Here is a 25,723-nt window from a genome sequence, read left to right on the forward strand (position 1 = left end):
CCAATAAAGATAACAATTCTGTTTCTTTTTTCTTTTACTTTTGTGGGTAAATCTCCAACTATAACACATTTACAGTTGCCAAAAATAATCCCAAGTTGATTATTGCTTTGCAGATTGTTCCTGATGTGTGTCTCTTGAAGAATTATCTGGTGAGAGGATAGGTGTGAGTAATAGGAACTAAATTTGTCTTCAGAGAGTTCCAAGTTCAGTGAATCACCTCATCATATCATATCCATGGGTGAGGCACTTTGTGCTTGCAAAATCATGATGCGCAAGGTCCGCTTGTCTAAACCTCTGTAGTTAATTTTTTTGGGGGGTGGTACTGGGGATTGAATTACTCAGGGGCACTCAAACTCTGAGTCACATTTCCAGCCCTATTTTGTGTTTTATTTAGAGATAGGGTCTCACTGAATTGCTTAGTGCCTCGCTTTTGCTGAGGCTGGCTTTGAACTTGCAATCCTCCTGCCTAAACCCCCCCTAGAGCCACTGGAATTACAGTCGTGCACCACTGTGACCGGCCTCTGTTGTTAATTTTTAAAATCATTGATTCAATGCTTTTTTTTGGTATAAAATGAATTATTGTCCATTGTAAAATACAAAAAAGTAGAAATATTAAAAATCATCTATATTCTACAAAATAATCACTTTTAGCACTTAGCAGGATATTGTTTACGTCTATGGGCATGTTAACAGTAACATATGGAGACCATGCTTTATTAAGTTGAAGGTGTACTGAAGTCAAGAGATACCACTGGTTTATGTACAATTAATAAAATTTATGGCACTTTGCTTTTGTTTTAATTGCTTCTGTTTGTAGTTGAGCCACATAAGTAGACTGCCACAGAGGTAGAGTTTGGATGGTTTGTATTTTTTTAAATTAACATAAAGAAAATCAGCCTTTGGGACACATGATTCTACAGTTTGGATTTGCATAACACCATCACATGGAGGATGCAGATCAGCTCCATTGCTCAAAGCCACCTCTTCTGTGGCCCTCTCCATCACCCTCCTTTTAGACTTGGACTCTGGTAACTACTCTTCTACCCTAAGCTACTATTGTTCTGCATTTTTTAGAATATCATCAAAATGGAATCATATATATAGTACATAAGCATCAAGATAACATCTTTGATGACTATGACTCACTATAATGCTTTGGAATTTTTCCATGCTGTGTTCTGTCTCCTTTTACTGCTGAGCAATAGTTCATTGTGCAGATATACTGTAGTTCACTTAATCATTCATCAGGAAGCACATCTGGGCTGTGTCTGGCTTTCTGTCATTACAACAAGAGCTGCTGTATACATTTATGTGCAGGTTTTTGTAAGAATCTTAAGTTTTCAGTTCTTGCTGTAAAAAGCCCTCAAGTGAGATTTAGTTCATTTGGTAAGTATGTTTTAATAAGAAACTACCACACTGTTCTTCAAGGTGCAAGATATTAGAGTTCCAGTTGCTCCCCAAACTTACCAGCACTCAATAATGTCAAGTTTATTATTACTATTATTATTTCAGGCAATCTCATACACATATATCAGTATTTGGATTTATCAGTAGCTAATGGGGATGAGCTATTTGTTAATACATAACCATTTTATTTGTTAATAAATAAACCTTTTATGCAAAGGATTAGTTTAAGTGTTTGGTCCATTTAAAATTCTTTTTGGTTATTGTTTTTTAATGTCGATTTTTAGAGGTCTTTATATATGCCAGATAGAAATCATTGTCAAAAGGAATTGAACAAACATTTCATGGAGGAAAAAATATGAATGGTTAAAAAATAAACGAAAAATTTTCAACATCTCTATCAAGTAGAGAAATGCAAATTAAAACTACATTGAGATTCTATCTCACTTCAGTCAGAATGGCAATAATCAAGAATACAAGTAACAATAAATGTTGGGGAGGATGTGGGGAGAAAGGTTCACTCATACATTGTTGGTGGGACTGCAAATTAGGGCAACCAGTCTGGAAAGCAGTATGGAGATTCCTTAGAAAACTTGGAATGCAACTACCATCTGTCCCAGTTGTCCCACTCCTCAGTTTATAGACAAAGGACTTAAATATAGCATACTGCAATGATGCAGCCATGTCCATGTATATAGCAGCTCAATTCACAACAGTCAAGATACAGAAACAACCTAGTTGTCTTTTAACAGATGAATGGATAAAGGAATGTGGTATATATACACAATGAATATTACTCAGCCATAAAGAAAAATGAAATAATGGCATTGCTGGTAGATGGGTGGAACTGGAGATTATCATGCTAAGTGAACTATGCCAATTCCAAAAAACCAAAGGCCAAATGTTCTCTCTGATATGTGGATGCTAACCCCAAAAAAGAGAGGGTAGGGAGGGGAAGAATAGAAATCTTTTGGATTAGATAAAGGGGAAGGAAAGGAAGCGGGGGTGGGAGAATAAGAAGGACAGTAGAATTACTCAGACATAATTTTCCTAGCCTTGAATTTAAATACATGACCAGGGTAACTCCACATCAAGTACAACTACAAGAATAAGATCCTAAATAGAATAAGTTATACTCTATATATGTATAATTTGCCAAGATACATTCTACTGTCATGCATAGCTCAAAAAAAACAACAATAAAAAACATAAAGCAATAAAATCACACTAAATTGAATTATTCATAAACAAAACAAAACAAAATAAAAAGTCACTGTCAATTATTTTATCATAGTCCAAACTTCCCTTTTGAATTTTTAACAATATATTGCAGAGAAGAGTTTTAACTTTGAAATCCAACTTGATTAATCATTTTGATGGTCCATTTTGTATTATGTCTAAAATCTTTACTCAACCCAACATTGCTTATGTTTTATATTTCATATTCATTTATGGCTCATTTTAATTTTTGTGCAAAAGTTACTTTTTTATGTTAAGGGTGTTTTTTGCTTATGAAGTTAATTGTCCAACATCATTAGGTCAAAAACTACTCTTTCTCAGTTATTTTGTTTTTAATCAAAGATTTATGAACCATATTTATCTGTATCTATTTTGGGGGTTCTTTCTTTTCCACTGATTTATGTCATATTTTCATCAGGTTAGATTATCATATTATTAGAATAACACTTATAAATGAACTGAAGTACTCCAACTTTATTCTTTTTGAAAATTGTTTGGGTTATTCTAATTCACATGCCTTTCCACAAACATTTTCAAAATATTTTTTTCATTTCTACAAAAAAAAAATCTTTCTGAGGCCTTGTCGAAATAGTTTTGAAATTATTGACAAATTTGGGAAGTATTGATATATTAACTACACCAGGTCTTCCAATTAATGAATACATGGGTATTCTAATTAAGTCTCCTTTGATTTTTTTTCATTATTGTTTTGTATTTCTCAGCAGATAGATCTTATACTTGTTTTCTTATATCTTTATTTGTTTTTGAGGGGAGCAGTTGCAAATGGTATTGTATTTTTCAAAGTTTTATTCCATTTATTCAATGCTGATATATAGAAATGTGATTGATTTTTTTTTTTACTGTGTTGCTCTTGGATGACTCTCCTTTGACATTCATGGGGTATGGGTTATAGGATTCCCTACTAATTCCAAAATCTGTAGATCCTCAAGTCCCTAATATAAAATTTACATGAAATTATTCTCATCTTCTTGTATATTTTAACTCATTTCTAGATTTTATAAAGTATCTAGTACAATGGAGGGGCTATACAAATCATTGTTATTCTGTACTGATAGGGAATTCGGGAAGAAAAATATCTGTGTTTAGTACAAGGGCAATTTTTTTCCCAAATATTTTTGGTTTGCAGTTGATAGAATCTCTGGATGTGGAAGCCATGGGCACAGAGGGCCACTGTACTCTGTGATCTTGTTTTACCCACCTATCATCTCTAAGAAGTAATTAGGTTTTATAGATCTCTTGGGATTTTCTATGTAGATATTCATGGCCTTTACAAATAAAGATAGTTTTTATTTCTCTGCTTTTAATCTGTAGGAATTTTATTTCTTTTTCTTTCCTTGTTAAACTAGCGAGGGTTTCCATTAGTATTTTAAATAGGAATGGTGAGAGTAAGCATCCTATCTGGCTTTCAATTTTTGTGGATAAAGAATTCAGTTTTTCACCTAAAGTGAGCTTTGTTGCTAGCACCTTTTTTCGTAATTAGAAGAAACCTATGTAAGATTTTCAGGCAACAACTTAGACTTGTCTTCCTTCTATATGTTGTTCCTCAATGGTTTGTTGACTGAAACAATGAGTAGACGATCAGTCACTTCTACAGGAATATCACCAGGATCACACACACGCCAGAAACTGTGCTACCACTGATATCTGACCTTCAAGGACTTAAGACACCATCGATTTCAAGATGCATTTTGATTATAGAGCTGCTAAAAGATGATAATCATGCATCACATAACTAATAACATTTAGTGGTTTTTTTTATAGTAAGCTTTTAAAAATTAACTGTCTTTCATGATCATGTCTCAGGTTATTAAAAAGTCTTTTATAGGTATAGTATTTTAAGAGCTGTTTTATTGTAATGATTTTTCATAATTTATTTAGTAATTAAAAAAATCTCTTCTACTAAAATCATTTTCTGTTTTAAGATTTTACTATCATATGTGATAATTTCCTAGACAATTTTAGCATTGGAATATGCACTAATCAAAAGGCAGTTTGTCTAATTTTTAAATTAGTTGTCATTCCAACTAGTTTTTCACTAGGATATGATTTTATATAAAGATAAAGATAAAGTGACCACTGAGAAAATGAGTCAAAGTGGACAAAAGAAACTTTTACTATAATGAGAACTTTGGTCTCATATCATGTGATATAAAACAAAATTTCAATGGTCAGGTGTTTTCTTGTCCATCTGTACAAGAGTGGACTATAAGGAGAGGATCATTCTTTATTTTTTCATAAAATCCACTGGTAGATGGGAAAAACCAAAAAAATTTTCCATAACAATTTTCTTGTTAATATATTACCACTGAAGGCCTGTTGATGCAAATTGAAGGCTAAAATGGAATGTTTACTGGACAAAGCGTAAGGATGTTTGTGTCTGAGGCAGAGAGAAGAAACTTAATAGGGTAAAAACAAATTTTTTTCAGTTGTAAAAAAATTGTAAAACTTTTATTTCTACTCAAATTTGTAAACCCAAATATTCTATAAAATCCATTCCCTCACTATCTGGGTTACTATGAGAAAAAAAAATTTTAACATGTCTTGGATAAGAGTCTCAGTTGTATTGGAGTTAAAACAAATACATGTTGCAATACAATTTGCTCTCACTGTTTAGCTTAGCTCAGAAACAGAAAATGTTAACACAGTAATTTCAACTTGTTGATACTGGTTTGTATTTTGGGGGCCAGCACCGAAATTGATATAAACAAAAAGTACTTACATTGGATTTTTAATTCATCCTGTCTTGTGGTTCAAGCTGCTGGTTGTTTAAAGAGGAAGTAAGAGGAAGGAGATTAGGAATAAGTAATTGGGGTAATTTAAAAAGTATGTAAAAATAGCATAAAGAAATGTGCACAGTGTTAGGTGGGAAATACACACAAATACAATGCAGTGTTAGAGAGAGAGCCTTGCATTCAGGTAGGATTTCCAGCATTGGCAAACTGAAGCCGGGTTTTTGAGCTGAGTTACAAAATGGTGAAAAATCAATAGATCATTGATGAGAATTTTTTTTAAATTTTCAGTCTTTTACCACACTGTATATAACTAAATTATTATTAATAAAGGATAAGTTTTGCTCATCTCTGCTACTTATGATGTGACCTTGAGCAAATAATTTAACTTTTTAAGTATTTTTTAATCTGGAATGTTTATCTCCTAATGTTGCTTGAAAAATCAAATTATATTGTTTTGTGCAAGTGTGAAAAATAAGCATAAGGAAACAAAGTTAGGGCACTTTCAGATGCAATTCCACAACAGGCAACCTTTATTTGGTCTTCTAAGGTACCACCTTATCCAGGCCCCTGTCCAGAGCAATGTCAGAAACATTATTTCAGCTTAAAGACTTTACAAAGAACCAAAACATGGTTCAAAGAGACCAAGAACCCTGTGGTGGAATATGATCCTAAAATCATGGAAGCAGTCTTTATGTGGTAAAATAAATGTATACCTTTATAGACAGTATTCATTTATCTCTAGGCCAAGGAGTGATGTTAACCACCAGTCCTTCACACCAGGCCAAGAATCCTTGGGCCAAAGTGGTGCAGGGGATGGGCATGGCAACTGGGCCAAGAGACGGGGGTTGTATTGGCCTTCACGCATTCTGGCTTGAAGAAAACACGAGGTTTCAGAGTTATGTCTATTATCACACACCAGACACACTCTGGATCGACTTCCTTGTTGCCTCTTTGAAACTTTTTCTGTTTTTTTTCTTTTCTTTTCTTTTTTTTTTTGCTTTCATGGATGCATTGTAGTTGTATTTTCTATATTTCCCTGCCCTTTTCCATCCCTTCTCCCTCCCACTCAATCTCATTCTTCTCTCCACCGATCTTCTCTCTGTCTTTATGATATCTGACCCCTCTTTTCTTTTTCCCTTACTTTGCTCTAGCCTCCACATAGGAGAGAGAGCATCTGACCCTTGGTCTGCCTTATCTCACTTAGATGACGTTCTCCAGTTCCATCCACTTATCAGCAAATCCCATAATTTCATTCTTCTCTATGACTGAGTAAAACTCCACTATGTATATATACCACATTTTCTTAATCCATCCATCTATTGATGAGCTCTGGAACTGGTTCCATATCTTGGCTATTATGAGCTGCGTTGCTATAAACATTGATGTGGCTGTATCAATATAGTATGCAGATTTTAAACTTAAACAGACCAATATCAAACAATGATTTGAAAGAACAATCATAAGCCCTCCAACAAAGAAAAGCCCAGGACTGGATTAATCCTCAGCTGAGTTCTACCAGATCTTTAAAGAAGAACTAACATCAGTCTTCCTTAAATCATTCCATGAAATTTAAAGGGAGGGAACCCTCTCAAATACATTTTGTAAAGCCAGTATAACCCTGATACCAAAACCAGGGAAAGACACATCAAGGAAAGAAAACTACAGACCAAAATTCCTGATGAACATTGATTCAAAAGTCCTTAATAAAATATTAGCAAACTGCATTCAAAAACTCATTATGAAGGTAGTACACCATAATGAGTAGGTTTCATCCTCAGGTGGCAATTTGGTTGAACATATGTAAATCAATAAATGTAATTTGTTATTTAAAAAGAATTAAGGACAAGAATCATATGATAATCTCAATGTATTTTGAATGATCTCAAATAAATGTAGCACCTCTTCATGTATAAAGCACTAGAGAATCCAAGGATAGAATATACTTACCCCAACATTATAAAGGCTTTTAGGACTAACCCAAAGCCAACATCATACAGAATTGAGGAAAGCTAAAAGCATTTCCTTTATAATCAGGAACAAGACAAGGATGTCCATTTTCACTCCTATTCAGTATAGTAATTGAAACTCTAGCCATAGCAATCAGACAAGATAAGGAAATTAAATGGATAAAAGTAGGAAAGGGAGAAGTCAACTTGTTTCTGTTTAATGATGACATCATCCTATATGTAGAAAAACCAAAACATTCTACCAGAAAACTTTTAGAGCTGATAAATAAGTTCAGTCACTAGTAGGATACAAGACCAATATTCACAAATCAGTAGCTTTTCTGTACTCTAACAGTGATTCTGCTGAGAAAGAAATCAGGAAAACTATTCCAATCACATTACCATTAAAAAATAAAAACAACTTGGGAAATAGTCTAACCAAAAGGTGAAATATTTCTAAAATTCAAAGTATAGAACATTGAAGCAAGACATTGAAGACCTCAGAAGATAGAAAGACTACCCATTTTCTTGGATAGGCAGAATTAATATCTAAATGTCCATATTACCAAAAATACTATACAGATTCTATGTAATTCCCTTCAAAATACCAACAACATTCCTCATTGAACCTTTTGGTATCCGCACATGTGATTTGCAGAGCATTTTTTAAATTAAAGTCTGGGCTGAGCTGTGGCTCAGCGGTAGTGCACTTGCCTGGCATGTGTGAGGCCCTGGGTTCGATTCTTGGCACCATAAATAAATAAATAAATAAATAAATAAATATCAAGAACTTTAAAAATATTTTTAAAAAGTTAAAGTCACTGGGCAAGACGAATTGGATTTGTATTGTATTAAAATTGAAGCCTGTTTTTGTTTCCTCCAAGACATTAAGACAACAGGTCTTGAGGAGAAATTCTGTAGGCAGGTTTGAGGCACCAAAGCAAGAGTCCACTTGGACTATGTGTTGGTGTGGGATTCCTTCAGCCCTGGAGGCTTCCTGGAGGTTTTCCTGGAGATACCTTCAGGCTGAAAGGTGATTTTTAGTGATCTGATTATCCACAAGGGAACTGCAAGGAGATTATTAGGGGAGGGGGAAGATTCTCCAAAGATCCCACAGAAGCAATCAAAGAGAAAGAACCCAGAAAGTACTGACAGCAGGCTCAAGAGCACCATCCCAATAAACCCTTTCCTGCCCTGTACCTCCCATCTCCCTCTTCGCAGCATGGCTGGAGGAGGGAATCAAAGCCTCTCCCTGGAGAAGGAAAGGCACAAACACAAAGCAAAGAACAGACAAGTCCACCACACTGCCCTTTCTCCCTGCCAGGCCCCACCCTGAGCTGGCCACCCTGGGGAAGGGCTCACTATAATTTTACATGAAATTCAGGCTTTTGACCACTACTAGTGATTAGGTGTTTTAATTACTGAAACTGTACTAGTAGCAAATTGAGGCAGTTTTGTGAAGAGCAATTGCCTATAAAAGTTGTGGGCTGTGTCAGATTTAATGAAAGAAAAGGAGAATTATTATCCCTGGGAGCAAGAGAGGATCGCACACTCAGGCACTGCTGTTGTAGACCATTTGACCAAGGGGTCAAATGATGAGCAGAGCAAGGATTTGACCTAAATGCTCCCGGTTTCCCATCTTCCCTGGGGAACAGCTCAGCACAGTGATTACCATTGACCAAGGTGGGTCAGGAGAATTGTGATGCTGGCCATTGGCGGAGCCTCAGCAAACAGGTGATGGGTGTAAGGGGTGCTCACCTCAGGAATCACTTTCAGGAATGCTGTCGTCAGAGTTTCTAAAGACTATTTTGTTAATTCCAGTGAAATGATTGAAAGATTATTCATTGGTCCTAGAGAATGGTTTCTTTAGAAATGATTTCACAAATACCAAGAGCAAGACCTCATTTAGATAAAGCAAAAGCTCCCCGGACCCCCAGGGAGTATTGCTCCTAGGACTGTGACTTCTGCTGAAGAGAGGGAGGTGAGTGAGAGATCAGAGTGCCCTGTGCTGAAGAGGCAGACGCGTTTGTCGCCCCCGCCGCACATGTCTTTCTTGATACAGTCCTGGACCTTGAGAACTCTGGCTGCCCCTTCCTAGGCAGAGGTTAGAGCCACGTCCTGTACAACCCAGCCTGTGCCACTGAGAATCCCCGAGCTGCCATGAAGCTCACTGGGAAGAGCACTGGTCCCAACTGGCAAGTGGCAGAGACCCTGCCACTAGGATTCCTGATGGCGGAAGTGCCAAGCACCAGCATGGCGGTGGTGGAACAGGCAAGATGGCCACCTCCCTCCCTACCCTATTCCTGGTCTCTAAAGAAAAAGCCCCCTGTGTCAGAATGCATTCCCTAAAGACTGCTCTTCACTCTAATTCACTTTACATAGTGGGATATGTCCAGAACTCCTGGATGCTAAAGATGAGCAAAAACAACCAGTTGTGTAAGGAGAGCAGCAGGAGTGGGTATTTTCTATTGAACTACAGTAAAATTTAAATATAGTAAAAAAAAAAAAAAAAAATCCATAAAAGGCTCATATTTTATTCTTGCCACACCAGCAACTCTAAGCAATATCAAAGAGAAAGACTCCATGAACAAATCTTTTGTTGCCCTAAATTCTAAGCAATCACTGTGATTATTTTTGAATTTTATTCATATAAGATTATGCAATTATGTATGTTTATATATCATGTATAAAATTATATTTACTAAGTATGTTTATGATTATTTAAAAATCACAATGGTTATTATTCATATACTATATTATATTATATCTACACAAATATATACTATATGTCTAAGAAAAATAAAATACTTTATAATTATATGATGTTCACATAAAAATAATATAACCATATGAGTGATAAATAAGAAAATATTTAAAATATTTATTTATTTATTGAGATATTAAAATTTTTAATAAGAATTTTATATACATACACACACATTGCATTTCATGAGTATGTTGTCCTGCTTTAGGCCATGGCAATAATAATATTGCAAAATAATATTTTCTCCTAAGGCATACACAGTTTAGACACAGGGACTTAAGGTATACTTATGAAAAGATTTCTAATAAAACAAGGAAGAAAATACTCATGACCCAACAGTTAAAATATTTATTTAACAGTGTTTTAATAGTATACTATTTAGTTTGTAATTATATAACATGCATTTATATTTATATATAATCTTTAAATGTGCACATCTTTATTACTTTTCTTTAATAAGCATTGCATTATAGATGTGTATAGCTACATGTATTTGTTTTGAAATAAATGCTTAGAGATTAAAAATTGTTAGAGCTCCTTTCAGGTATAGTTTGTGAACATTCTTGTGCAGAAATAATAGATTCTAAATGAAAAACAATGAAATCATGATTTTTAAAAAACAAACAAAAACAGATCTTTATTGATTTCTGTGACTTCTTGAGGAATTTATTTGTATTCATTTTTAAAATCCCATTTAGTGTGTCAGTGTGTAATCTCAGAGGTGATATTCCTGTTTGGTAAGTACACATTTCAACATACGGGTAGATATTTTATCGAATTTCAAGAATACCTTCAAAGTTGAAATGTATTTTCCAAAGTTGTTAATTATTATAAAACTAAAAAATAGAAAAGTAAAATAAAGCAATATATCAGTAATGTATCTTTTTGGATCTTTTGTTTTTGTTAAAACACACAATTATTGGTCAATATTTACAAAAAATATTTTTATATTAACAAACAACTAAGAATCAGTTCAAACTCTTTGGTAAATATACTAATTAATAAATTGTTGCACAGTATTTTTCTGCTTGAACTGTAATGTTAATTTTATTACTTTACTAATATGATTACATTATGTGAATAAATAAATTAGTTAATGCCAGCTACTTGGGGCCCTTATTATTGTTTGCTTTACTTCCTGACTGTTAATGAAAATAATTTCATCATTTAGAGGTAGTGAATTTAGAGGTAGTGAATGTAAAAGCAGTCTTCTCTGAGTCCCAACAGCACTAGGCATGTTGCTGACCTTGGTATTATCATTAAACAGCTCCCATGTGTTTGACACTATTCCAGGGTTTCTGATATAGTAATGAACAAAACAGACAAAATTCTTGCCCTCATCAAGTTTACATTCAAGTGTCTTCAAAATAAAGAATAACTACAATAACAAAGTGCATTATGCATGATGTTAAGAAGTACTCTGGAGAGCAAGGTAGGCAGGCGCCATGGATCAGTACCTGCTCTGGGAGAAGGTGAGCCTCACTTTCAAATACCTCAGTGAGAGTGGACCTCACTAAGAAGCTGACATTTAAGCAAAGAATGAAGGAGCACAGAGCCTGAGACACCACCCTCATGGAGGAGCTCATGGATCGTGCCTTGTATGTCATCTTATTTACCAACTTCACCACTGTTTGCTGTAGAGATGAAGGAACAATGTCCATAGATACAATTTTACCAAAAAAAGGTAAGTAAAGCTCTGTACAAAACAAAAGCAATAAAGTGCTACGAGGAGTTGAAGAAAGACAATTCTGCCTGGCAGCATGACATGGAGAGAGTTACTAGAAAGTGATGAGACGAGACTTAAATCAATCTTTGAACACATCTATGATTTGCATTTGGTCTAAGGCATAGAGGAGAACCTGTAGCAAGTTTTAATAATTTGGGGTTTTTCTGTTTGAGAAGCAGAGGGATTTGGGAGAAACAAGGACTCTTGCTAGATTGCTGGTGTTGGAACTGGAAAATGGATATAAAATCAGGAGTGTTGTAGAGTTCATCTCAAGTCGACATATATTTATAAAATGTGGAAGCCAAAGGGTGGCTGCTTGAAGCTGGCTGCAGAGGCTGGAAGGCTTAAGGAAGCTGAGGCCCATGGAGTGGAAGAATCAAGGTGGAATTTAAGTCAGTGAAGAAATGGTGTCAGTGAGAAAAATGGAAACATGCCCCATCCTTACCACAAGAGTGAAGAAAGAGTGATGACCCTAATTCATTCAGTATTTAACTGGTGGCCCTTTAAGGATGAGAACAGAGGCTAGCCTCCCTTCTCCATTTTGCTAGGCTATTGTGCCAACTGTGTTGATTGGAGTTGGGCAGGTGGAGGAAGGGATGGGGAAAAATGGGATGCTACATGTTGCTCAGGGTGTCAGGTTTAGTCAGTGTGGAGTGATTCTGCGGTTGAATGCAGATTGGTAAGTACAGAAAGGATCAAATGCTCTGTGTGTTCTTCTAAGTTCTGTGTCACATAGATGTGATCCAAAGCCAACTGACAAAAGATCTGTTTTCTTGTTTTTTATTTTATTTTATTTTTTAAATACACGACAGCGGAATGCATCACAATTCTTATTACACATATAGAGAACAATGTTTCATATTTTTGTATATAAAGTATATTCACGCCAATTCATGTCTTCATACATGTATTCTGTTTTTTTTGCATTACAATTCTTATTACACATATATACCACAATTTTTCCTATCTCTGTTTGTATATAAAGTATTTTGACACCCAATTCGTGTCTTCATATATGTACTTTGTATAATGAGGTCCATCGCATTCCACCATCCTTGCTAATCCCTTGCCCCCTCCTTTTCCCTCTCATCCCTCTTCCCTTTCTAGAATTCATCTATTCCCTGTTTTCTAAACCCACAATAGAAACTCAGACATCCTTAACAAATATGACCCTCTAGGGAAACCCCAGGGGAGCCTGGAGCAGGGCGGTGTTTACGTAAGGGGCTGCAGAGGCCCTGCCCTGTGTCTTGTGGAGGAAAGATGTGTAAAGAGGGACCAGCTCAGAATACCCAAGCACATTCCCCAGGCAACACATGCTAAACGCTTTCCCCAAATACACTGGTCTTCTTCCAGGCAGCTTAAAGAGCGTAGCTCTTTCATCCAGCTGAAGAATATCATCTATGAAGAAGGAGGGGGACGTCTGAGCTTTTAAGCTGAGAACAGATGTACTACCAGCCGTGCTCTGGGCTAGCCTTTCACAAGTTGGTGGGAAAGGAACCATCTTATTTGCAGAAAGACCATTTATTTGAAGTGTACCATTTGGTGAAGTCTTCAATACGCTCAATGTGTGGACATTTTATTATGGATTCTGGGCTCGCTCAAAATAGCTCCTTAAAATCAATCCACATCTAGGTTAGAGGAAAGGTGTCATCTTAGGAGAAAAGAACAATAGAATCACGCAGCAGTGACTTTGAAAACTGGAACTGCATGAGCAGAGACCTCAGAATATGTATTTGAAGGGGAATTCTCCCCAAAGTACCACTTTTCCCCTGTCCCCAAAACACACCCACACTTATTACTTTTTCCTTCCTCCTGTATGAACACATGCCATAAAAAAGGTAATGTCCTCAATAGAAACAATTTATTTTTTTTAGTGTTTTAGGGTATCCTAAAACCATCTCAATGTCTTCTCCCTAACATGGGGATCAGCACCCTAAACTTAGATGGATAACATTTTCATGAAAACCAGGTTAAGAATTTACAATACACAAGATCAAGTTCCCTAGGCAAGTCCTCAAGATCCATTTTTGGAAGAGAATGTCTATGTTTATATCTCCAGTTTATAAAACATGTACCAATCATTTGGTTTTAGCACATGTTTACAGAGAAGAAAAACACCCACAAAACAAATAAATTGCTTCTTGCACAGTTGGGACTGACAGTCCTTGACTCTGTCTTTGGAACTTGATTTTTCCCTGCCCAATACAGGAACTCATTGTCTCAGTCAAATGATTTCTGGGGAGCACCTGATCTTATCCCCACAGTTGGGTTCTGACTCTCTCCAGTCTGACTTACTGACAACAGCTTGAAGTTTAGACAAACTAAGCGTCTTACTGACGGGGGCCCCTCTTAACCAGCTGAGCTGGGGGCCTCTGGGATGGCAGTTAGGCTATGAGGCCAGTTCCCAGTCTGTCAAGCAGAGACGTGGGAGCCTTGTGCCATGGCTCCAGGCCTGGGCCTCTGTTGAGATAGTGGAGACATGAACTTGTAGTTCCTACTTTGATACGGTTTCTCAAGAAGGACCCAACCTCTCAGGAACCACTTTCCCTATTTTGATAATAAACTCAAATTGTATTTTGTGGGTACTGAGAAAGAGGCCACCGAGGGATGCATTAAACTGGCCCCTGGACACATCCGTTGTCCTTTGGAGGTGAGAGTCATTTTTGTCTTTTTTCTCACTGTCCTGAGACCATAGTGCTTTGCATGTTATAGGTGGTTAGTATTCTTTTTATTACTTATAGTATTTATCATATTAATACATAGGTGCTATTTGTTGAATGAATAAATGACCTAACACCTTGTCAAACAACTCAGTTGGATCTTTGGAATGGTTTCTCTACCCACAAAGAAATTTTTACCCTAAAATCCTGTGTTCGCCCGTACTTTACTATGTTTTTAATTGTACCCCTCTATAGATTCTGTTAAAGTGTTTATTTGGTTTGATAGCTTCTAATTATATACTACGAAGATTAACCCCTACTGCTCTATATTTTGGGGGCTCATTTGCTTGGACTGTTACATGAGAGAGACTTGTTCACTTTGTCATTTCTTCTGTTGAAGGACACCTAGGCCTTTGCTGTGAAAAACAAGGCTCTGTCAGCATTCATATGCACATCCTCTCTTGTATGGGTGCAAAAGTATTGTTGGGCAAATATTTAAAAATGCATTTGTTGTGTGATACGGTATATGAGCTGTCAGATTTAGAAGGTGATATAAAGCTGTTTTCCAAAGTGGTTGTATCAATTTATAATCCTGTCTACTGATTTCATTCTTTCAAGCACTTGGAAATGTCAGACTTCTAAAAAATGTACCAACTGCAAAATGTATGTGGCTGTTAAATGATAACCTCAGTATGATTTTGACTAGCGTTCCCTTCATCACCAAGGGCATTGATTACCTCTTCATATTTTGTTGGTGGCTTAACTTCTGTTTATGTTTCTCCTCTGGGCTCCCACAATTGGCAAGGTTTTGAACCTTTTTGGTAATTCCTTTTCACAACATGTCCTACCTAATTAGTGATTCAGGAGGCTGTGACAAGGGGTAGACTTGTTTCTTTCTACTCCTGTGGAACAGTTTTTCTAAGCTCTAGCCCCAGCCCCCAGGGCATCCTGCTTAATATTCTAAGACAAGTGGACAAACATTTGATGCCTCACATTTCTCATCTGCAAAATGGGGATGACAATACTGGGATATGTCAAATGCCGTTTCTATAAACACTCTGTCTGCCAGGCAGCCCTTCAGTGCCAAGCCCTTAGACGAGACTTCTCCTGTCCCTGCCTCTAATATGGCCTGGGTCAAGTTCTTGTTATGTCATGTATTTATTAATGTTAGAAAATAATTATAACACTATTATAATGATAATAATACCTAAGAAATCCTGGACAATTCATATATGACCAAGACTGCGCAACATTGTACAGACATCACATCATTTAAAGCTCACCACCACTCTAGGAAGTGGATTCTACTATTATTCTTAGTATGTCTCCCCTAGAACAATGATTTAGTGCACTATATCTTCTATAGGCCAAATAGTAAATATGTTAGTCCTTGTGGGCCTTTCATCTCTGCCATTACTCAACTCGGCCACTGTAGTGTGAAAGCTGACTTCAACAATGTGAAAAGGAGAATTCCAATATAACTACCTTCAAAAGAAAGGGAGGCACAGATATAGCCTCTGGCTGATAACTTACCTGCCCCAGAATGTTCTCATAAGCACAAGAGTGAACACCATGCTTCAGAATTGCCACCAGGCCCCAAAGCTCACTTAAGGACAGGTATGCTTTTGCAAGACCTCTTACTGTAGCCTAAGTTATTGATTTAAATTTGGTGAATATGTCTTGAGCATTCAGGGTGTGCTAGGGACTCAGGCTGCTGCCAAAGCTACAGAAATATACTAAAGCACAGTCTGTGGCCTCTGGGTTCCAAGACCAGGAGTAGGAAAATCAGGTGAACCGACGTGGAATTTCCAAGCACTCTGATGCCAGTACCACCAGGGCACGGAGAGATGACTTCATCACTTCATAAATGTCACATGGCATCTGCTGTGTTCCAATCACTGCCCAAGACCCTGGAGATACAGAATACACAGGGACAGACACAACCCTACCTTCATGCAACAGAGAGTACAGCAGGAAAATTCCACTTAAACAAATATTTTAGAGTGTGCAAAACGCTGAGAGGAGGTGACCGAGGACTCTGAACGCATCTGAACACGTGGAATCTCGGAACAGAGGATCCGTCTGGATTATGAGGTGGTGGGACATGAACTGAAAGGTGAATTGGGGCCAAACCAGAGGGGTTTGAGCCCCAAGGTAAGGAATTTGGGCTTTATTCTGGAGACACCTGGTAGGCATCAAAGATTATTGAACAGGTGAATGACAAGACGAGTCCTTTTGAAAGAAAACTCTGGCAACCATATGTACAGCAAATTGAAAGTAGAGAGATTCCAGGTCAACAGAGTCTGCCTCCCCTGGCCTTGGTGGAAAACCATTTAATGAATTCATGAACATGAGAAAAGCAAAGAGACTGCCAGTTGTTAGGCTATTGAATAAATCCAAAACACGTGGATGCTGCCTATTTAGGCCTTAATAAATATTTTAATGAGTCGTATATGAATTCCCTGTATCATTTTATATGTATGGGTTATCACTTATCATTTGCCAAAGACACTGAGTTAAATCCTTCAAGCATTTCAACAAAATACCTGCAGTTTATTTGCTTGTAAATTTTCTTAGAACCTGCTTTCCACTCTCAGAACTCAAAAAACAAAATGATCCCGAAGCCAAGGCATCTCCTGACTCTCAGGTTGTGGCATCTGCATATGTGAGGTTTGCCCTGTGACATGCTGATGTGTTGTTCTGGCCCAGCATTCTACAAAAACGATAACAATAGTGTATTTCCCTGTTCTGTGAAGCTTTGCAAGCCAAGAGATTTCTAAAGGCATTTCTCTCATTCAATGGCTTCTTCACAGACCTGATCAAGAAAATCCACTGTTGGAGTAAAAGTTGACTCCTTCTTTTCTACAGTTGGTTAACAAACACTTTAAAGTGTCCATCTCTGCTTTATTCGTTCTGTTCCACCGTCATTTCCCACTGTCCCTAGTAATTAATAAATTTTATCTTGGGTGCATGTCAGAAAAAAAGAGATGATAATAGATAAGGGAAGTTTCAGTGAGGACAGCGGCTTTCAGAGAAAAGGCCTTGGCCCGAGCAGTGCCAAGGATGTCATCTGCCTGGTAGCACCAAGATTTCATGGCAGATATATAGCAAAGCAGAAATCCCGTTTGGGATCTAAAATATCCCACAGGCAGAAAAACAGATGCAAGAGCTACGAATAACAGAAGGACTTGCAAGGCTCAGTCCAGGCAAGAGCTGCTGTCTCTGAGTGAGGAAAGGGTTACAGGACCCCCGGGGCTCTCTTCAGCCACATATACAGTGACCAGGGTATCCACAAAAAATGCCCTTCTAACTGACAGGCAGCTGATCATTTCTGCAGCCTACATTGGTTTTAATATCTGCATCCTAATTTATTTGACATCTGCAGAACATCCAAAGAAAATATTCAAGCAGGGGATGGGCAATCCGGCTGCTTTCTGAGTTCATCAAATATCTCACACTCCTTTTTCAAATGTTTTCAGTTTTGCAAAACTCAAAATGCATTTTGCCAAACATGTTCTCTGTTAATGTTTATTTAGAAGGGAATTTAATCCGTATGCTGCTGATGCATTTACACTTAACTCATCAAAATGTTTTACTAGAGCCATTTGATGTCCAAGAAACCTTTTGAGCCTTTTTTATAAGCCTCTTCAAGCCCATTTTGCTTCGAAACAGGAAGTGGCCTGTTACTAACCATAAACGAATGCAATTCCCGGGGGATTTGGTTTCATTTAAGACACTGAGAGACCGCAAGGTCTCAGCCTACCCCGAACTCTACAGAAACGATTTTCTCCTGAACCTACTGAGAATGCATCACGCACAGATGAGGTGCTGTTATAATTTTCCAAAACAAAATCCTTTATGAAGAGGCATCCTTCATGCAGCTCCTGGGAAAGACAGTTACCAAAGCAGAGCGCTAAATCAATGGCTTTGCAGGCTGCACCTGGTCAATGTCACTGTCTCCTATGAATCTACTTACCATTCAGAGCTCGTTTGCTAGTATTAATAGAACAAATAAAATGCAGCAGGAGATAAGGATACTGGGATAGTGATTTCTTGCTTCAGGAAAACCTTCCCGAGTTCCAGACCAATACAATGTTCCCAACCACGAGCCAGAGAGCCAAAGCTGATATAAACACAGCATCCAAGCCACAAAACATGACTTGTTTAAGGCTTAATTCTGTGAAGTAAGGCAGGAAACAAGATTTATCCTTCTGGGAAACTTCTGGCATTTGCCTCAAGCTGCGCCTGATTCCTCTCTGCCGTCCTCACCATCCATTACAGCTATCTGAAGGAAATCAAGTTTTTGCCCAAACTAAGGCAAAAGAGAAATGTCTCCATCTGAGTCCCGGAGAAATCCTTCTGTTTGACGTGGCATTAAACAACGAAGAGCGAACGGCCGTGTCGCGTTGCTTGGAGGATCAGTGTTGCTATCTTAGGCCTTTTGGCTGTGAAGGGGAGTAAAATTAGCTGGACGAAAGCCATTTTACAAACATAGTAAAAATAAATTACTACACTTAATAATTGAATCTTAAACTTGTCATTACGGCAAACTCTAAATTATTCCAAGAGCCTTCCTTTGCTGGGACTTGGCAAAAGTAATGGGTGTTGGAGGTTGGTTTTCATGTATGAAATCCAGCTTAGGTTATTACTGCACAGGCTACAGAGTAAACGTTCAAAGGATGAATGGGCCATTGAGAAGTAAATCAGACTCCCTGAGACTCTTAAATGAGTCCTGGAAGATTTCAAGGCATCAGTGTGGTGGGCTACCAAAAGAATTGGGTTGTTAATAGAGAACTTGGGGTTATTAATACCAGGTTTTTTCTTTCTGTGTGTGTGTAAGAGTTTGTTTCTTAACATGTCCTTAAATCACGTGGTTTTAGTTGTGTTCCCTGCATGCTGATTGGGCCGTGAATTCTCTATGACTTAGTCCTTGGCCGGTGCTCTGCTCTGCTCCTGGGTACGAGGCAGGTGTGTTTATGCTGCAGGAGAAGGCTCAGACTCTAACCCGACCCGGAGACGTTTCAGTTAACATCTGGCTTTGCTTACTTGCCCTAAATATTAAAAAACTATTAATATTAGACCATTCATTAGTTCATTCCTTTTCTTTTTAAAATTATATATAAAGGCCACTTTCCTTAGTGTCTTTGGTGTCAGTGACTCTGAATTTGGCATCCTAAAAATCTCCAGAACATGCAAGCAAAAGAAGTAACAAAGAAAATGCATGTGCAAAACTAACAAATCTTTTTACTTTTCAATGAGGATAGGAAAAACCAATTAGTTCATTCTTCAGATTGTATATGTAAAGACTTTATATCCAAATCCTAATGTTACTGCTGGGAGTTCATTAAAAACCATGGGAAATCACCTGATCTAGTAGCTTGTATTTCTAAATATACTGGCCAGGAATAAATATTTTATATATATATAAATATTCCATGAAATATTTTTCAAACCAGGGCTATATAGTCACAACTGCCTAATTAATTTAGGTAAGATCACTCGTGGTTCAGGGCTGTGTGTGTACGTATTCATTGATTCACTGCCAGTCTACTCTTGCCAGAGTAAGTCATGGAAACATCACACCTGATGATAGAAATGGTCTTGGCTGGGGAGCGATTTTATTGAAGTTCGCAGGGTCAGCACCACATGTGTTCCTTCCTGTGCTATCTAAATGGAACCTTTTCAGAAGGTGCATAAGAGCTCAGCATTGTGGCACACAGGACTTATATTTCACTCCTTGATTATGAAGTATTAGGAAAAGACTCCCTTAGATTTTTTTTTTTTTTTAGAAAAATTCCTAGTCCCTTGGGGGCCATTAGCAATTCCAGCCGGGATGTGTCATTTTCTCCCCATAGTGGCTGCTCCTGCCGTCTTCTGTTTTTATTAATGGCATCAAGAATACCGGTAACTACAAAATCTCCAGGTGTGAAGGAGAAGGGATAAAGTTAGTCCTGAACACTGAGTAGATCTGACTCAAAGCTGAGCTCTGGGCAGCCTCTGTGGGGCTGATTCAGGGACTGTCATCTTCATCTGAGGGGTTTGGTCACCACTATTGGGAAGCTGTTCTGATGGATCCGACCTCTTTTTATGCATACCTACTGGTGTGTGCCGTTTATGAAGATAGGTGAGAGGAAGTAAAGTCAATGTCTACACTAACCTTTACTGTATAAAGACATATCCTGGGGAGGAAACATGCTTTCAGTACCATCTAATCAGGGACACTTCTAGGATGAAAGAAGCGAAGCCCCTAATGCTCAATTTAAAAAGGTGCTTACTCTTGGGGTGAGCCATGTCCAAGTTCCTCACTGATTGGCTTCACCCTAGTCCTGGCCCTGTGTCCACAATTACCACATGCTCTAGTTCCACTGAAATTAAAGCCAGGCTATTAGAGATTTATTAAACATCTACTATGTGCCCTCTCTTGAACAGAAAGTGAAAACATGTCCAATCGTATTGCATAGGCCTGTACTGAAGGAAAATGTCATCCAACTGGAAGGATAAGACATGTAGAGGGGGAGCAATTAAATTAGCTCTGTCATCACCTCTCTGAACTATCATGGTCACATAGGTCACAGAGTGGTGGATTCAGTATGAGGATATGAGGACATTGCTGCAGAGGTCCTCAAGGATAGCTGTTATGTTGTAAGTCAGATATGGGTGGGCGAGGCAGGTCTCTGTGGGGAGATGAAGGGTCTCCAGGCAGAGGCTGATGGATGTGGGCTGTAGGAAGCCACTGATGTGCCTAAAAGGGGAACTGTGTGCAGAAAGCTCTGAGATGGATTACTCATCCCTCTGGTGGACTGGGTCAGGGTGATGGATGAATGGTTGGTCCATCCAAAATAAAAGCATTGCTTTAGAATGGGAGCCTACTAGTTTAAAGTTCATTTTAAAGTGGTTACTGCTGCGAAGTGGTTTTAATCCATTACAGGAAAATTGAAGTTGGAAGAAAGGAAATAGTAGAGGTTGAAATATCCAAATCAGGCATCATATTTACACTGTTTTGTCAAATTCTCATTTCTCTTAGATTTGGCTTTATGATGCACTTAGCAGTTGCTTTTGGCTCTGAGCTCCTTATTATCCGTGGCTACCTTGTTCCTTGAGAAGTGGGTGACTCTAGTCACCCAGAATAGATCACAAAGCATTCAAGGTCAGGAATCAAAGCTCTTCCTGTATGTTCTACATCTGTAGACCCTGGCAGCAACCAGGTACACAACAGGCAATTACAAAGGTTTCACAGCTGTCTGCTTTGGAAGAGAGACACAGGTAAAACTGAACTTGATTGATGAGTGTGCAGAGTTCTGCATTTGTTGTACTCTGCAGTATTTGGACTGAGTTGAATGAAATTTCTAATGGCTAATTTCATTTCTAATCCTCGCTTGAGCCAGAAAACTCCACCTGCAGGGGAATGATTTGCATTGAATTTTTTTTTTTTTTTTTTTTTTTAAAGACTCGGCATCCCATTTCCTGTCAATTGAAACTGTAGTAATGAGCAGGGATCGAGTGCTTCTATGCCAGTGGCAGTTGCTTAGAGAGGAGACTCAGAAAACAGGCTTCTGTAAATTTCTTGGCTTGGGGTCAAACCAGAATGAACAATTCAAGACCCACATTCCATTTGATATACAGATATCTGAGCTGGGGACACTGAGGCCCAAGACAGTTCACCAAGAAGGTAGTTAAGCAACCCTGTCACTTCACAGGGCTTATTTCCAATTCAAGGTCTCCTGGGACTAAACAGTACACATAGCAACAAAACAAACTCACCATGTGCAGGCACTCTTTGCATTGTTAAATGGAACACAATCTCCATACTGATGCATAAATCACAGAAAATGAAATGGACTGACTCCTTACTTATTTACTGTCACCAGGGAATGGACTATTTATTACAGATAAATATTCCAAATAACCAAAGCCTGTAAATCGAAATGCCAAAACTTCAAAAAATGTTAACTACATATGATGAAAATCCTTCAAAGCTTTCCCTAGTGCCTTAAACACAATCTGCAGAGTATAATTTAACTTTCAATATGTTTAGAGAAAAAGAAAAAGTAAAGAAGAAATGGCCAGGCACATGGCTTGATCTGAATGGCTTGATCTTTAATGCTGGTGACTAAGCACCACTCTAGGCTTATTCTACATCTTTTTTTTTTTTTTTTTGAAGAGGAATTGTTGGTGGACACAAGGGAAGTCCGGACATTGTTGGGGAGAAACTGATGTCGTACTGTGGAGGAAACATTGAGAGAGTTTTGACACACGTGTATATACATAGACTATCTCACTTAGTCCAATCCATTACATCTCAGTCATAAGACAAGAAAAAATAAGACGTAAGACCTGAACATGATCCCTAAAGAGATTGTAAAAGTTAAGGGAAATATCAAAATGCTAAAAATAAGGCAAGTGAGCTTAATATCAAGCCAAAGTTTAATTATAGAATGGAATACTTCTGAACATATGGACAAGGAAAGTCATCTGTAATCTCTTTGTCTATCACTCCATGTCTGAAACACTCACAAATCCCATCAGCCTATCTGAAAAATATCTATACAACTTGACCTCCTCCCACCCGCTCACTGTTTCTTGCACAGCCCAAGCCACCATTACAACTCAAACAGGGGGAATAAGGGAATTATTTGTGGCACACCATTATCACCTTCCTCTGAACCACAACCTTGCCCTGACTTTGAAGTGAGCAAAGTCTTCCCGCTGCCCCTTGACTTGTGTGCTCTCCAAGGAGAAAGGCTGGCTCTTGGAATATGCATGCGTGCCACAGCTTCCCCTGGTCTTTGCCATCACCTTGGGGTGAGCTGCCCACTCACTGCTGCCCTGTCACCAGCAGTCCTGAGCCAGATATGAGGAGGCAGCACAGCCAGACCTGCAGGTGGAACCCATCTCCCAGTCCTGCCAGTCTAGGTCGGTTGGCTCCTAGTGACACCCAGATTCTGAAGAATAAGCACGGTTTTGAATCCACTGCACTTTGGGGTCATTTATTACACACACACACACATCTATATTAGTTGTAGATGGATACGATACCTTTATTTGTTTATTTCTATGTGGTGCTGGGGATCGAAGGCTAGGCAAGTGCTCTACTGCTGAGCCACAATCCCGGCCCAGAGCACTATTCTTGCCTTAGCTTACTGACCCAAGGAAATGATTGCACTATCCTATAACAACATCTTACTCCCCTGTTCTCCTTTGATCTTTTCTCAGCACAGAAGTCTGAATCATTGGACAAAACAACAGTCAGATCATACCCTTCCTCTGCTCAAGACTTCCAGTCAGTACGATGTCCTTTCCTCTGATCTCATCCTCTTCTGTTCCTCTTCTTTCTCTTCTCCCAGCATGCAGGAGGTGCATCATGTAAGTGAAGAATTTTTTTTTTTTTTTTTGGCTGGGAGAAATCCAAAATATGACATGATCATCTGCCATCAATAACCAGACACAACATACCTACGACTCCACTTAAATTCTTAAATTGCATGTGTAGGAATCTCCTGCATTCTTTCTCCTATGGGGAAACCAGCATCTACAGTGTCAGCTCAGGACCAAGAGTAATTATTCTCTAAAGCTGTTCATTATGGTTTGGGTGGTAAACTTTCTGATCCTTGTATATCTGCAAGTACCTTTATTTTGCTTTTCTACTAAGATATTGATTTATCTAGATAAAGATGTCTAGATTCATAATTTTCCCAGAATTTTGAAGGCAATTCTCTATTAAGATTTTGGAACATTAGGGTCTGTCTTCCATGTCTTAAAATACTTCTTTCAGTAATTCATTATTTTGAACTTTCAATAATAATGCATTATGATTGTATCTCTTGATATGAATTTTAGATCACTAATCTGCTTTTCATTTCTTATTCTTTCTTTGAGGGTTTTATCTACTCAGGAGGCTGAGGAAGGAGGGTAGCGTGAGCTAAGGAGTCTGAGGTGAGCCTAAGCAACATAGAAGATTGTCTCAAAAACAGACTCTAACTATTGATAAATGTCTCAAATTTTGTTGACAATCTTGAAATTTTCAGATCCAAAGTTATTATTTCATAATTCTCTGTGCTTGTGAGGTTTGCTTTTATTTTAAACATATATATATATATATCTTTTTCTCCGGTTAGCTACTCAGTTATTCTCTTTCTTGATAGTGGTTTTCCTCACATATCAAAGGATCCTTATCTGTTTCTTCATTTTTCTTCCTCCTCATATTTGGGATTCCCTGTTTACTATTGTTTGTGTTTAGCCCAATTGGCATCAGGTGCGGTGGGAAAGATGCAGCGCATTCAGAGGGAAAGTGTCTCAATAGAGACTTCAGGATAAAGCTTCTACCTGAAAAATGGAAGGGAGAACTAGAACAACATTGAAACAAGCAAAACTGGACACTTTAACAAAATACTTGAGATAACTGAAAAAGAGAAGAAGGGTTATTTGGGTCACAGTTTTGGAGGTTCAGTTCATGACTGATTGGCTCTATGGTTTGGGCCTGTGGCAAGGCAGCACATCATGGTGGGAGCATATGGCAGAGCAAACTCACTTAACATCATGAGCCAGAGAGCAAAGACAGGAAAGGAAGAGACCAAGGTCCCACATTCTTCTTCAGGGTGTGCCCTGAATGACCTAAGGACGTCTCATGAATTTTCACTCTAGGAAGACTTCACCCCATCCCAGGAGCATAGCTCTGGGAACTAAACCTCTAACACATGGGCTTTAAGTGGCAGTCTAGATCCACACTGCAGTGATATCTAAAAGTGTTTTTTTTTTAATTTAATTTTCAGTTTTTCACAAATGCATGTGGAATATATATTATATTATTAATTAATATATATTATTAATATATAATATATGTAATATATATTTCCTTGGTTTTTGAGCCAGCCCCAAATTACTGTTTTCTGTGGGGCCAATTATGCTTAGCTCTCTTGTCTGCACCCTGCCTCTTCTCTGATGCCTCACAGCCATAAAAATTGTCTGACTTTTGAAATGTCAGAGGAGTGAGGATCCTGGAATGGAGGTGGTAAATGGGGATGCTCATCTTTGAGTGCATTAAAGTGTACCTGGAGGCAATTTCTCAAAAATGAGCACTTTTCCTAAATGGACTAATTACCATTTTTTTTTCCTTCTAGAGTCAGATGCATCCAGTTCTCATGTGTATGTATATGTTGAATCGCCTTCTCTCTCACAACTTTTAAGTCTGGGGGACATCTCAATAACTTTCTGTTCTGATGCTATTGTGTCTC

This window comes from Callospermophilus lateralis, chromosome 14 (genome assembly GCF_048772815.1).
Source record: "Callospermophilus lateralis isolate mCalLat2 chromosome 14, mCalLat2.hap1, whole genome shotgun sequence".
Classification (NCBI taxonomy): domain Eukaryota; kingdom Metazoa; phylum Chordata; class Mammalia; order Rodentia; family Sciuridae; genus Callospermophilus; species Callospermophilus lateralis.